The 12,865-nt window shown below is 41.2% G+C and overlaps 1 protein-coding gene across 1 annotated transcript in view; it reads left to right on the forward strand.

Annotated features, from left to right (window-relative positions):
- Nucleotides 1–8,432: 8,432 nt before the first annotated feature.
- Nucleotides 8,433–12,865, forward strand: part of FIGNL2 (fidgetin like 2) — a 48,576-nt gene continuing 44,143 nt past the window's right edge. Inside the window, exon 1 of the mRNA XM_031937851.1 lies at nt 8,433–8,692. The gene's annotated coding sequence lies outside the window, so the exon portion shown is untranslated. The remainder of the gene's footprint in view (nt 8,693–12,865) is intronic.

Here is a 12,865-nt window from a genome sequence, read left to right on the forward strand (position 1 = left end):
GAGGAGAGATTGCCCAGCTTCAGCAGTCTGGGATCCTGCAATCCTCTTCCTCTCCATCATACAGCCAGGCTTTTGGCTGTGTTAGCACAGCCTTTCTGCTCCGTACAAAAGAGGAAAGACAGTTGGCCTTGGTGCATTAAATCAGATGACAGATCATATCTATCTATGCTACCCACTAGCCATATTTATATACTTGGGCAGCCCCCACATATGTATATACATCCTTTAGAAAGAAGATGCCAACCTGTGCTGATAGAGAGATTATCTTCAACAGGGATCCTTTCCATCAGCAGTTTTCAAAGTGTGGTCTGCAGACTTCTGGGGCTCTCCAAGACCTTTTCAGGAGATCCACAATGTCAAAATTATTTTGATAAAGTACAAAAATACTACCTGCCTATTAAAATACTCCTCCCTTTCCCAACTATATTATCTGTGTGAGGCTGGGTTTTCTTTTTGCACTTCAAAATAATATATTACAAAAGACTGAATGCAAAAGCAGATATGAGAATACAACTGTTTCCTATTAAAGGAATCATCAAAGATGTTTACAAAAATGTATAAAACAAGTCCATTATTCTCATTAATTATTTTTAAATAGTAATTTTAATATCACAATGTTTTATATGAACATGTAATGGGTTTGTTGTTACTTTAAAAATTAATATTTTAAAATATATCAGTTTTGATGCTAAGTGAAGTGAATAGAACCAAGAGAACAGCAACAAGATTATGCAATGATCAATTTTGATGGACATGGCTCTTTTCAACAATGAGGTGATTCAGGCCAGTTCCAATGGTCTTGTGATGAAGAGAGCCATCTGAATCCGGAAAGAGGATTGTCAGGGCTGAATGTGGATTACAAAATAATATTTTCACCTTTTTTGTTGTTGTTTGCTTGCATTTTGTTTACTTTCTCATTTTTTTTCTTTTTGATCTGATTTTTCTTATACAACATCATAATTGTGGAAACACACATAGAAGAATCTCACATATTTAATATATATTGGATTACTTTACTGTCTAGAGGAGGGGGTAGGTTGAGAGGAAGGGAGAAAACTTTGGAACACAAGGTTTTGCAAGGGTGAATGTTGAAAACTATCTTTGCATGTATTTTGGGAAAAATTATAAAAAATTTTAAATTTATTAGTTTTAATTTTTAATATGAAAATTTTCGATAGAAAGCAAGTACTCTCAGAGGTTCTGGGTTTTTAAGACTCTAACAGAATTCAGAGTCCCAAAAGTTTGAGGACCACTGCTCTGAAGCCTATACAATCTTGGGTTAAATTTTTTTTTTGGAGCAAACACATGATTTTATCAACATAGGGAATGTTGGTGGAGGAATTCTCACTATCAGCTTCCTTATTTTTTTTTTTTTTTATTTAATAGCCTTTTATTTACAGGATATATACATGGGTAACTTTACAGCATTAACAATTGCCAAACCTCTTGTTCCAATTTTTCACCTCTTACCCCACCCCTACCCCCTCCCCTAGATGGCAGGATGACCAGTAGATGTTAAATATATTAAAATATAACTTAGATACACAATAAGTATACATGACCAAACGTTATTTTGCTGTACAAAAAGAATCAGACTCTGAAATATTGTACAATTAGCTTGTGAAGGAAATCAAAAATGCATGTGTGCATAAATATAAGGATTGGGAAATCAATGTAATGGTTTTTAGTCATCTCCCAGAGTTCTTTTTCTGGGCATAGCTAGTTCAGTTCATTACTGCTCCATTAGAAATGATTTGGTTGATCTCGTTGCTATCAGCTTCCTTATTAATGCAGAGCTCTCTCTGAGTCTTCTAGTCCGACAGATTTCTTCACCAAACAAGGAACAGAAGTTCATAGGAGATAAAATGGATAATTTTTGATAATTTACAATTAAAAGATTTTTTACAAAAAAAAATCAAAGTCAGAGAAACAATTAACTGAGGAAAGTTCTTGCAGTATCTAGGAGCACTGAGGGCTTGGAGTTTTCCATATAGTAGAAGGCTAATAAATGTTCATTGAATTGGAATTAATATAGTATATCAGAGAGAATACAGATCCAGAGTCAGAAGACCTAGTTCTGTGTGACTGGTGTGGGATTCAATTTCCCCACCTAACTAAAAGAGAGGAAAAAAAAAAAAGGAATTGGATTAGATTTTCTCTAAAGTCTCTGCTCCCTCTAAATCTGTTTTCCCATAACACATAATAAGTACTCCAAAAATAAGTACTGAATTGGCTGAATTTTTTCCCAATCAGATGGGGAAAAGAGACAATGAAGCAAGTGTCCTATCAGTGTCAAAAGACCAGAATATAAGAATCTCCCTTACCAACACTTGCTTTTTATTCTTTTCTCCCCCTCTTTCTTGTACCAATTTCTAAAATCCATCAAGGAAGAATCTCTTTTTTTACTTCCCCTTCACCAAAGAGCTGTATTTGCTTCTGTCTCTCTGTATTTTCCTCTCCCTTTATGGGTCTAATGAATTCATGGGCAAATGCATTCCAGTGTGATGTCATTTATCCTTTTAGAGGATGAAAGATGAATCTCCTTCTTGTGCCCCCTCCTGGATTTAGAGTGAGGAAGAACTGAGTTCAAATTCAACTTAATTAATTTACTAGATGCATGATCCTAGGCAAATCATTCAATATTTCTCAGTCTCAGTTTTCTCATCCATAAAATAAGGGAAATAATAGCATACAATAGTGTCACAAGGTTGTTGTGAGGATCAGATGAGATAACCTGTGCAAAGTGCTTTGTAAACCTACATAAATATCTGCTATTACTTCCTAAAATCATCCTCTCTTAGTGACCCTCTGCCTTTAAAGATTATTTCAACAGAAGGTAATTTCCCTGATAAATTAAAAAGGCTTTAAATAAGGACCTGGTAACTATGTTAGTCCCTCTGGACCAGACTACTTGGCTTTGGTGGCATTGATTATTCCTGGGTTGGCCATTAGTTAAAAAGTTTTTTCATCCACAGCAATTTATGAAAGCATTTTTAAATTTTTATTTATTTATTTATTTTAGGTTATGTGTATACATTCATTTTTTAAGTATTTCTATATGAATTATGTTGGGAGAGAAAAATTAGAACAAAAGGGAAAAACCACGAGAAAAAAAAGGAGAAAAAAAGGTTTAAAATAGTATGCAATAATTCATATTCATTCTCCATAGTTCTTCCTCTCTGGGTGCAGATGGCATTTTCCATACTTTATTGGAATTGTCTTAGATGGCTGAATTGCTGAAAAAAACCAAATCTCTCACAGTTGATCATTGCACATTCTTGTTGCTGGGCATAATATTTTCCTGGTTCTGTTTGCTTCACTCAACTGACTGTTTATGAAAACCTTTCCAGGTTTTTCTAAAATCAGCCTATTCATCATTTTTTATAGACAACAATATTGCATTGCTATAACTTATTTAGCCATTACCCAATTGGGGGGTATCCATTCATTTTATGAAAACATTTTGAAGGCATAGATCATCCTATAGATCTTTTATGATTCTACATATATTTGAAGTATCCAAGTGTAAGCAAAGAAATATCATAGGATTTAGAGTTGGAAGGTATCTTCACAATCATTGCAACCATGGGTTATTCAGATATGGTCTGTAGACTCCTGACAAACCCCACCCTTCATGAAATCAAAACTATTTTTAAAAAGTATTAAGATACTATCTGATTATTAAAATACTTCTCTTTTTTCTAGCTGCATGTATGTGTGAGGCCAGATTTTCTTCATATATTTTGATCTAAACAACTTATCACAATAGATTGAGTGCAGAAACTGATAGAAAAATCCAGTAGTCTTCCATCATTTATAAAAATATGTGAAGCAATGCCATTCTTCTCATTGATTTTTTGATGTGGAAAATATGGTTATTTTCCATTAAAATGTTATTTTAACATCTAGTGGGTTTATTACTATTTTAAAATTAATGTTGTATATTTTTTATCATCTTAAATTTCTGATATAACTATTGGTAGATAACACACATAAACAAAAGCTCTTGGGGGGGGGGGGCGTCCTCAAAAATTTTTTAAGAGTATAAAGGGGTCCTGAGACCAAAAAGTTTGAGAACCATTGATCTAGGCTAATTTCTTCATTTTGTATATGAGAAAAGGATTGAACACAGCAAACATGAGAGGCAGAATTTAAACAAGTTTCTCCACCATACTGTAAGATGTCTTTAAAATGTATAACTACTTTCTCTTCCCTTCCCCTCCCCGCCTTAGTATTTTATCTTTCTCCCAATTTCATAACATGCCCAGGGTCACACAGCTAGGAAGTATCTCAAGCCATATTTGAATTCAGGAAAATGAATCTCCTGACACTAAGCCCAGAACTTTATCCTCAGGGCCACCTAGCTGTCCTCTTTAAATTATCTTGTCTTAAATTATTTGTATAAAAGTTGTATCCCCACCACCCATTCCCAATTACTTTTTTGTGAAGTGAATAGTCACTTAACCTCTGTGTATTGGCCCTTCCTTGCTTTATCTATGACAGGAGAGGATTGGATTAGGTAAAAAGTAGTTTCCTGCTCTAACTCTACTGATACTTTTATCCATAAGCTTCTTGAGGAAAAGGATTTTTTTCCTTTTACTCTTTGTATTCTCAGGGCCTGGTTCAGTACTTTGCAAATAATGAACACTTAATAAACGTCTATTGACTTGAACTGAATGAAACACTGATCCACTATGGCCAAAGTGACCAAAGAGAAAGTTTACTCTAGGAAAGAACTTCCCAGTGGGGAGAAACAACATCTCTTACAGAGATGATCAAGGGAGGCTGTGCCATCTTTTTCTCTGGGCTGGATGAATGGGATTCTCTTTGGAGGAAGAGGATCAGTCAATTCTTAGGTTTATTGACCGTTAAAGGTAGAAGGGAATTTAGAGATCTAGTCTAAACCCTTCATTTTCCAGAAGAGGAAACTAAGGCTCTTACAGTTGAAGAGATTCAGTTCACTTGAAATTTTCAGACTCAAAGTTTCTTCTATGACAGGGCCCTGATACTCTTAACATGCAGAATGGATCGACCCTTTTTGTAGAAATGCTTAATCCCTGGGGCAGGAGGGGGCAGAAGGAAAGTGGGGGTGAGGAGGAAATCTGAATCCTATACACACACACACACACACACACACACACACACACACACCCCATCCACCATCCTGGCTGAATAGTCAGGAAATGAAGTGTGGCTCCTTCAGCCTCAAGCTCATTAAATCCCTGTTAATACATCATTCCAGCCTTCCTAGCTGACAAATACCCAATCCTACAGCAAATGACCCTTAATCATCTGATGGGAGGGGGCAGTGGCAGCTTTAGCCTCAGCCTCTCCTTGCCCATGTCAAGAAACAACTTGGTGAAACAAAGGTGGTCATGGCAAGGAGTCCAGGGAATCAACCAGTACACACAAATCATGTCAGGTCCATACTTTCGAGTCCATGTTTTAGCTTTTGATCATCCTGTAGATCAAGTCCAAAGCACTGGACTGAAAGATGGATGACATTCTACATTTATGGGTGCATTTTCCCAAGTGCATTCACACATATCACACACAACATGGAGAGCCTCTGAACTGAACCAGGATGAGGTTGACAGTCTAGTATCTATGAGTGCATCTGACTATTTCTGGTTCAGTGTTCATGTTTCAGCATTTGTATGTTTATGTCTGAGATCAAATGGCATATAAGTAAAATAATTGTCAAACCTTAAAATACTACATAAATTATTGCTACTATATGTGACTATATTAATATATGTCTGTGTGTGATGTGATATCTTTCATCAAGTAAAAGATTATAATGGGTTATTTCTGTGAATATGAAGAAAATATAATGAAACCCATCTGGTTCAGATAGTTTACATAAAAGTTAAGAAGGGATTTGAATTAGTAGGAAAGGTAAAGAAGGAGTGGGGAGTGAAAAGAAAGAGAGAGGTGAAAAGGAGAGAGAAAAAAAGTTGAGGAGGGAAAAGAAATTAGGTAAGAGAAGGAGAAATAATATAAAATGGTGAAGGAAAAAGAGGGAAGGAATTAAAAAAAGAGGATGGAAAAGATCTTTAAAAGAGGTGATCATTTTCCCTATTTGTCTAGAATATTATTAGGTAAATAGGAGAGGGGAAAGAAATTCCCAGCCAAGAGCCATCATGATGTTTTTGGGAACTCTGCTGAGTGTGTGGGTGAGGATAATGTTATCTAACTGAATGGATGATTGAACAGAGGTGCTCTAACTTTGGAGCTTCATGGAGCTTTTCCACAAGTATCTTGAAAGTCTAGACATCTGACTTCTCTGTCAGATGATCTACCAAATTAAACTTGGCAGGACATACAGTAATTCAATTCCATGAGCATTTATTAAAACCCTACTGTTTATAGGGCACTCGGAGCAATCAAATAAGGTTATACAAAGTTTAAACAAGATACATCCTTGCTTTTAGAGAGCTTATAGTGTAGTAGAGGATTCGACATGTAAAATAAATATGATATACTACATGTGTATTAAAGGAGCAGACAGAATTCGATGGGAGGCACAGTGCTGACGGCTGGCAGGGTGGGGGAAAGGTCAGTCTAGATTTTATGGAGGAGATGGCATCTGAGTTGGGCTTTAAAGGATAGATAGAACTTACTAGGCAGTTTAGGCAGAGTGCTGAGATCCCCTTTCATGTGTGTTTTTTTTTGTGTTTTTTTTTCTTTTTTAAATCTAGCTCAGTTTAGCTGGAACTTGGAGTATGTAGATGGTTACTCCACCTACTGAAATAGTAAGATTGTACTGAGAGCTTCAAAAAAAGACTGGATGTAAACTTTCCCGGGGAGACAAAAGGGAGATCTTGCTGACTTGTGAGTGAGCAAAGAAGTGACTGTGACACATCTGTAGTTGTGTGACCTTAGACACTTAACTTTTCAATTTTTTCAGTTGTTAAAAGGAAAGGCAGCATGGAGTGGAGTCAGAAACAACATACTCACTATGTGATTTGGGGCCTTTGTCCAAGAGAATTTTCTAACACCCTAAGTACAAGCTGCTAACAGATCTACATCTGTGGGGAGCTTTTATGTCAGGGATTCTCAGGCTGATGAATCCCTTATCCCCTCCTCCTTATCCCTTACCATTCCATATCCCTTACCACACCAAAAATGGAGGGTTTGGGACTAAATACTTTTCAGTCTTAAGTGGACTGGTTAGAGACCTTTAGGTCAGGAAGCTGGTTAGGAGGTCTTACCCTCCTCCATGAAGCCTCCCTTGACCATCTCAGCCCATAGTGATGCTTCTTGCATTGTTGTTTTGTTTCAAGCTTGTTAATGTTGCTTTCCTGTGTGGTGGAAAGAACACTAAAGCTGGAATTACAGATGCTCTCTTACTTGCTAGCTGTGTGACCTCAGCCAGGCAAGTCACTTCACCTTTCTCTGCCTCAGTTTTTTCATCTGTAAAATGGGGTGTAAAAAAAAAAAACCCAACAACCCAGAGTCAGTTGCAAGAACCCAATGATATATACACGCATAAGGGCTGTGGAACCACAAAAAGGCACAGAAATGTAAGCTAATATTACCATAATTAGCATTTAATAAATATTTATTGAATGGTTAAAGAGTACCTAAGGGGAAGAATGCTAGTCTTTCTGTAGAAAATAGTTTCATTTCCTCACGTGGGGTGGAAGTTCAGAGAGAATGCTTTGGGACAGAATGGAGTTTTCAGATTTCCCTTTCAGCACCCTTATCCCTACTTTATCCCAGGAAGCCTGCTCTGATCCCAGCAGGCCTTGGGCAGGAGGTCCACAGGGAAAACTCAGTGGCCTTCGATCAGCCACACCCTACCCACTTCTGCTTCCTTTTGGGCACAGGGGTCACTCCTCAGCTGTTCCCTGGCCTTTTCCCTTGAGCCCGTTTCTATTTAAATGTCCCCTGACTTTCCAGAGCTTTCTCCAACTCTCCCTCTCCTTGTCCCCCAATCTCTTGCTCCGAAGGCCCCAGATGGGAAGGGGGAGGGGAGAGAGGAAAAGGGACGCCGCTGGGGCACTCCTGGAGAGAGAAGCCAGGACAACTCTCCACGCACCATTGGCCACTCGCCTCCCCCTACCCCCCCTTTCCTCGGGGCTAATTTATCTTAGAGGAGAAGGAGGGGGGAGGGGAGGGAAGAGGGAGGGACTGGGAGAGCCCTGGGGAGGTGGGGGTGGGGGACAGAGGTTAGGAAAGGAGAGAAGAAAGGAGATTCGGAAAGGAAGAAGAGACTAAGGGGAGGGAGCAGAGAGGGCGGAGGGAAGGGGGGAAGGGAAGGAGTGCAGGGAAGCGAGGGGAGAGGGAAAGGAAAGAGGGCAAAGCATTGGGAGGAATTGGGGGAAGGAGGGAGGGGTAAAGGTAAGGGGAGGGGGCGGGGAAAGGGGCGGGAACCGAGGTAGCCGGGGAGGGAAGGAGGCGGGGGATGGGCGGGGGAGGGGGGGGGTCCTCCCTGCTCGGGGAGCCAGGGCCGCCCCTTGTCCGGCCACCCCCACTGCCCAGTCCCGCTCCCAGCCGCGGCAGCGGCAGCGGCAGCAGCGTCCTCAGGATGGTCAGCGTCGCGGCCGGTCGGCCCGCCGCCGCTGCCGCCGCCCCCCCGGTCCGGCCCGCAGTCCCTGGTCCGCGCCTCTGCTCCCGGCCCGGCCCCGGTACCGGACGCCCTCCCGGCCCTCGCACACTCACCTAGAATTGGGGCCGGGATGCCGAGGTACGAGCGGGCCGGGGGCAGTGGACTGCGGGTTGGGGTCGGGGCCAGATTGAGGAAAACAGGGGACGGGGGGGGGGGCGGGGGGGGGGGGGCAAGGGCAGCAGGCCAGGGGTGGGTGATCAGTCGGGGCGGGGAGTCCGGAGGCATTGTCCGAGAGCGGGACATCGGCGGAGCCGTGTCGGGATGGGTGGGGTAGGGCTGAACTGCTCGGCCCAACCGAGGCATGGGGTCGGGAGGGAGGGGAAGGCCAGTGCTAGTGCATGAGAGTCCAGGGTCACCTCCTCCTACTCTGAGGAAGGCTATCTCCAAACCGGGACACCACCGGCCGCTTTCCCTTCCGAGTAGGCTCAGTGGCTGCACCCTTGACTTGCATCGGCTCTGGGGAGGAGCCTGGCAAGGATTGGGGGATGCTGGGCGGGCTTGAATTTTGGGGGTTCTGGGTTCAGAAGGAGCCTCTGGGACTCTATGAGCTGAGAGGCTGGCCCTCTGGCCCCTCCCACCCCGGTTAGGTCTTTGTCCGGAGGCCTGTGTGTGTGTGTGTGTGTGTGTATGTGTGTATGTGGACTGGGGGACCAGTAACTACGCTGAGAGATATAGGAGCAGGATAGGTTCTCCATCCACCCCCTCCCCAAGTGACAAGAGAATAAAGCACTATCCGGCACAGTCCGTCCCCGCCCCCACTCCCTAAAAGACGCCCTAACCCCTTCTGGCTCCTGCCTGGTGTCCCGTGGACATTTGGAGACTGCTGGATCTTTGCAGTTCATTTCCTCCCTCCTGGCCACAGACTCCACGCTCCAGAAGGAGCAGGGTGTTTATAATAGGGGCACAAGATCCCTCTTTTTTTCCCCACCCCTCTTCTCCACCAAAGGAAATATCAGATCCAGGCTCTCAGAGAGCCTAAGGGATTCTCTAGATACCCAATGACCTGCCAGGAGAGCCTTTGAGATCCATTAGGCTTCCCCGGAAATCTTCCTCTAGATTTGAGTCCTGGAGGTGACTATCTCAAAACCACCAAATATTAAACATAGAAGGCATAGTGAGAATTAGGTTTACAAGGCACTTCTGAAATCATCTAGTCACCAGAGCCTTTCATTATCTAGTTGAGAAAAATGAGCAACAGAAGAGAGGAAAGTGATTTGCCAAGCTAATACATAGCAGGGGCAAAATTCAAACCAGGTCCTTTGACTCTTAGGCAGGGAAGTAGGAAGCAACACTAGCTAGAGAGCTGTACTTGGAATCATGAGGACCTCCATTTGAATCTAACTTCATATAGGAGCTTGTAACCCTAGGTGACTCAGTTTGCTCACTGGTTAAAAAAAAAAACAAAACAAAAAAAAAAAACTGCACTCATGTCACAGCTGTTAGAATGAAATGACATAATAATATAAGTAAAGTGCTATGAAAAGGCAAACTATTATTATTAGGCCTTGGAGGTCATGTAGTCCAACCCCCTCATTTTACATGGATCAGTTTTGATCAGAAAGGTCAAATCGTCTCCACCCCACTCCCATTCTGGCCAAAGGGCAGAAAACCTTTTATTCCTGAGGGTATCCCTTGCTTTGAATCCTGAACCCCACTTTTAGGGTCTTTCAGGATCTTTTATCTTCTCCACCTTGTTAAGGAGAAGGCTTGGGAAATGAGAAGAGAAAAGGAGAGGAGAGGAAGGGGAGGGCCTGAGGGAAGCTGGGCCCTGACTGCTGGGGTGGGTGGGCTGTTAAAGGGATGGTCACTAAATCAGGATTAGGCTGTGGGGCTGTCAGGCTGCCTGTGCCTGTCTCCATAGAGACCTAATTTGGAGGAGAATAGAGGACGGAAGAATGTTTGTGTTGTGTTTTGCTGTGGCCGGTGGCCAGTGGCTGGGCTAGGGGCTGTTGTCCCAGGCTAGGACAGGAGGGGCTGCCTAATTCCAAGACCAGTGCTGGGAAGGGAGGGAGGGAGGAAGGGAGGAGGTTGATAGGAAGGGGGAGGAGGATTGAGCACAAGGCACAGAGCCTGGTGGCTATAGAGTGGAATCCTGTTAAAATTTCCCTCTCAGCTATAGGAAAAAAATATTCTCAGATATGGATTCCTACATGCCTATACCTGAACCTACTTCTCTTCTTGCCCACTATCCTTAAAATCTTCACTACAGGTGAAGAACGGTTGAGGAAGAGGAGTTAGAAAGCTAGAGCTTCGGGCCACAATAGTTACAGTTTGCTATGACTGGAAGGGGAATCTATAGAAATAATTTCCTGCTGTGGGGAGTAAGGGAAAAGGAAGGAGAAAGATAATTGCCAGAGATTCTGAATGAAAACTACAGGTGTTCACTAGAGACTGAGGATGAACTGGTTCCAATGACCCTGCTGAAGATCTAAACTGGAGGGGCAGGAGACTCTCCTAGGAAAGAATCTTTACTTCTTAAAGAAAATGCCCTGTCCCTTGGGCCATAGGAACTACTCTGTCTCTAATATTCCATATCTGCTGGAATGGAAAGTGAAGAAAAATGCCAAAAGTTTGGGGCTCAGAGACATTCTCCATATGCTCCATCTCAGGAGTAAACATAGGAAATAGCCTATGAGTTTAGCTCTGCCATGGTATTATGTATGAGGCAAAGTCAGACACATTCAACCTCCTCTTCTTCCAGTGAAACAGATCAAATCTCCATGATGCCAGGGCCAACTAGATAGAGGCTGAGAGTGGTGCAGGGGTAGAGCAGGGAGCTACTGATATGTGTGTCCCTGTCTAGAATGTATGTAAGTGGGTATTTGATGGCTTGGGTTGTGAGTAATGAATTATTACCAAGAGACGGAGTCGTACTAGACTAAGTGACACTCTATGTGATAATAACAACATATTTGTAAAATAATGCTCTAAGTTGCCAGGCATTTCTTCACATTTCTTCTTTGAGGAAGGTAGTACAAGTAATATTATTCTTATTTTACATATTGGAGCCTCAGCTCAGAGATCACAAAGATAGCAAGTGTGGGAATCAGGATTAAAAATTATATAATCTTGCTTCATATCCAATGCCTTTCTGCTGTGTCCATCAATAAAATCAAGCATTTATTAAGCACCCGTTTGGTGGCAGGCACTGTGCTAGGGTGATGGAAATACAAATGTAATCATTTCCTTTTTACCAAGGAGGAGACAACATGTACATTTTTATGTAACTGGGTTTTAAGATCAATCACATTGATGTGTGGCCTATATTATGCCTCATAACTTGGCTTGTTACCATGGTCATTCTCATTATCTTGTATTTTTAGGCAATTGGGGGCATATTTGTATATTTCTTTATCAATTATGAACATTTCAAACTCATTTATTAGGCAATCAATTCTAAATTCCAAGGCCAAACATTTTTATTTAATAAATTTGAGAAATTTATTTCCTCATAAATCATTGCTTATGTTTCAAAATATTTGAAACCCCTACTCTGTTAGACTTAAATAAATATCAGTTGCCAATGATGTGATTTATTAATAATGTAATTAGTAACAACACAAAGACATAACTATTTACAGTGTTTTGGTTATGAGGAAGATTATAGCTAGAGTTGTTTCTTAACTATTAAGAGTTATTCTTGATTTCACTTCTGGATCACAGTCTCACTTCTCTGTCCCAAGAAAATCCAGAGTAAATTCACTTCTCTTAGGAAATCAGTACTTTATCTCTATTCTTTTAGTTTCTCTCCAGGTGTGATAGATAGCTTCAGAATGACAATTATTCTCGGTGTCTCCACACAGATGATAGCTAAATCTAGATCTACAGATGACAGTTAAAACTCAGTCTCTTTATAGATGATACTTCAGCTCTTCATTTCTTCTTAGAGTCCTTATGGCCCAAAATTAAAACTCACATATTCACCACTGACTTTTCAAGTAATGAAAGTTCAATTATCACTGCTCCAAGAGTCTAAAACTTGTTAAAGCTACAGATATAATAAGTATTGTCTTTCAGGAAGACTATTAGAGTTAGCGTTATATTCTCCACATGGCCAAAACTTTTTTAGGGCCCCTGAAAAATCATTTGGTGTGTATGTCAAAATACTCATTAATATTAGACCCATGATACAAATATATAATGCAAAGCATCTCTTGATAAATTGTTCCAGATAAGGAAAAAATAATCCAATACCATTAGTAATAATAATAATGATAGTTAATGCAACTTTAAAATGATAGAGTAACTATA

This window comes from Sarcophilus harrisii, chromosome 5 (assembly GCF_902635505.1).
Source record: "Sarcophilus harrisii chromosome 5, mSarHar1.11, whole genome shotgun sequence".
NCBI lineage: Eukaryota > Metazoa > Chordata > Mammalia > Dasyuromorphia > Dasyuridae > Sarcophilus > Sarcophilus harrisii.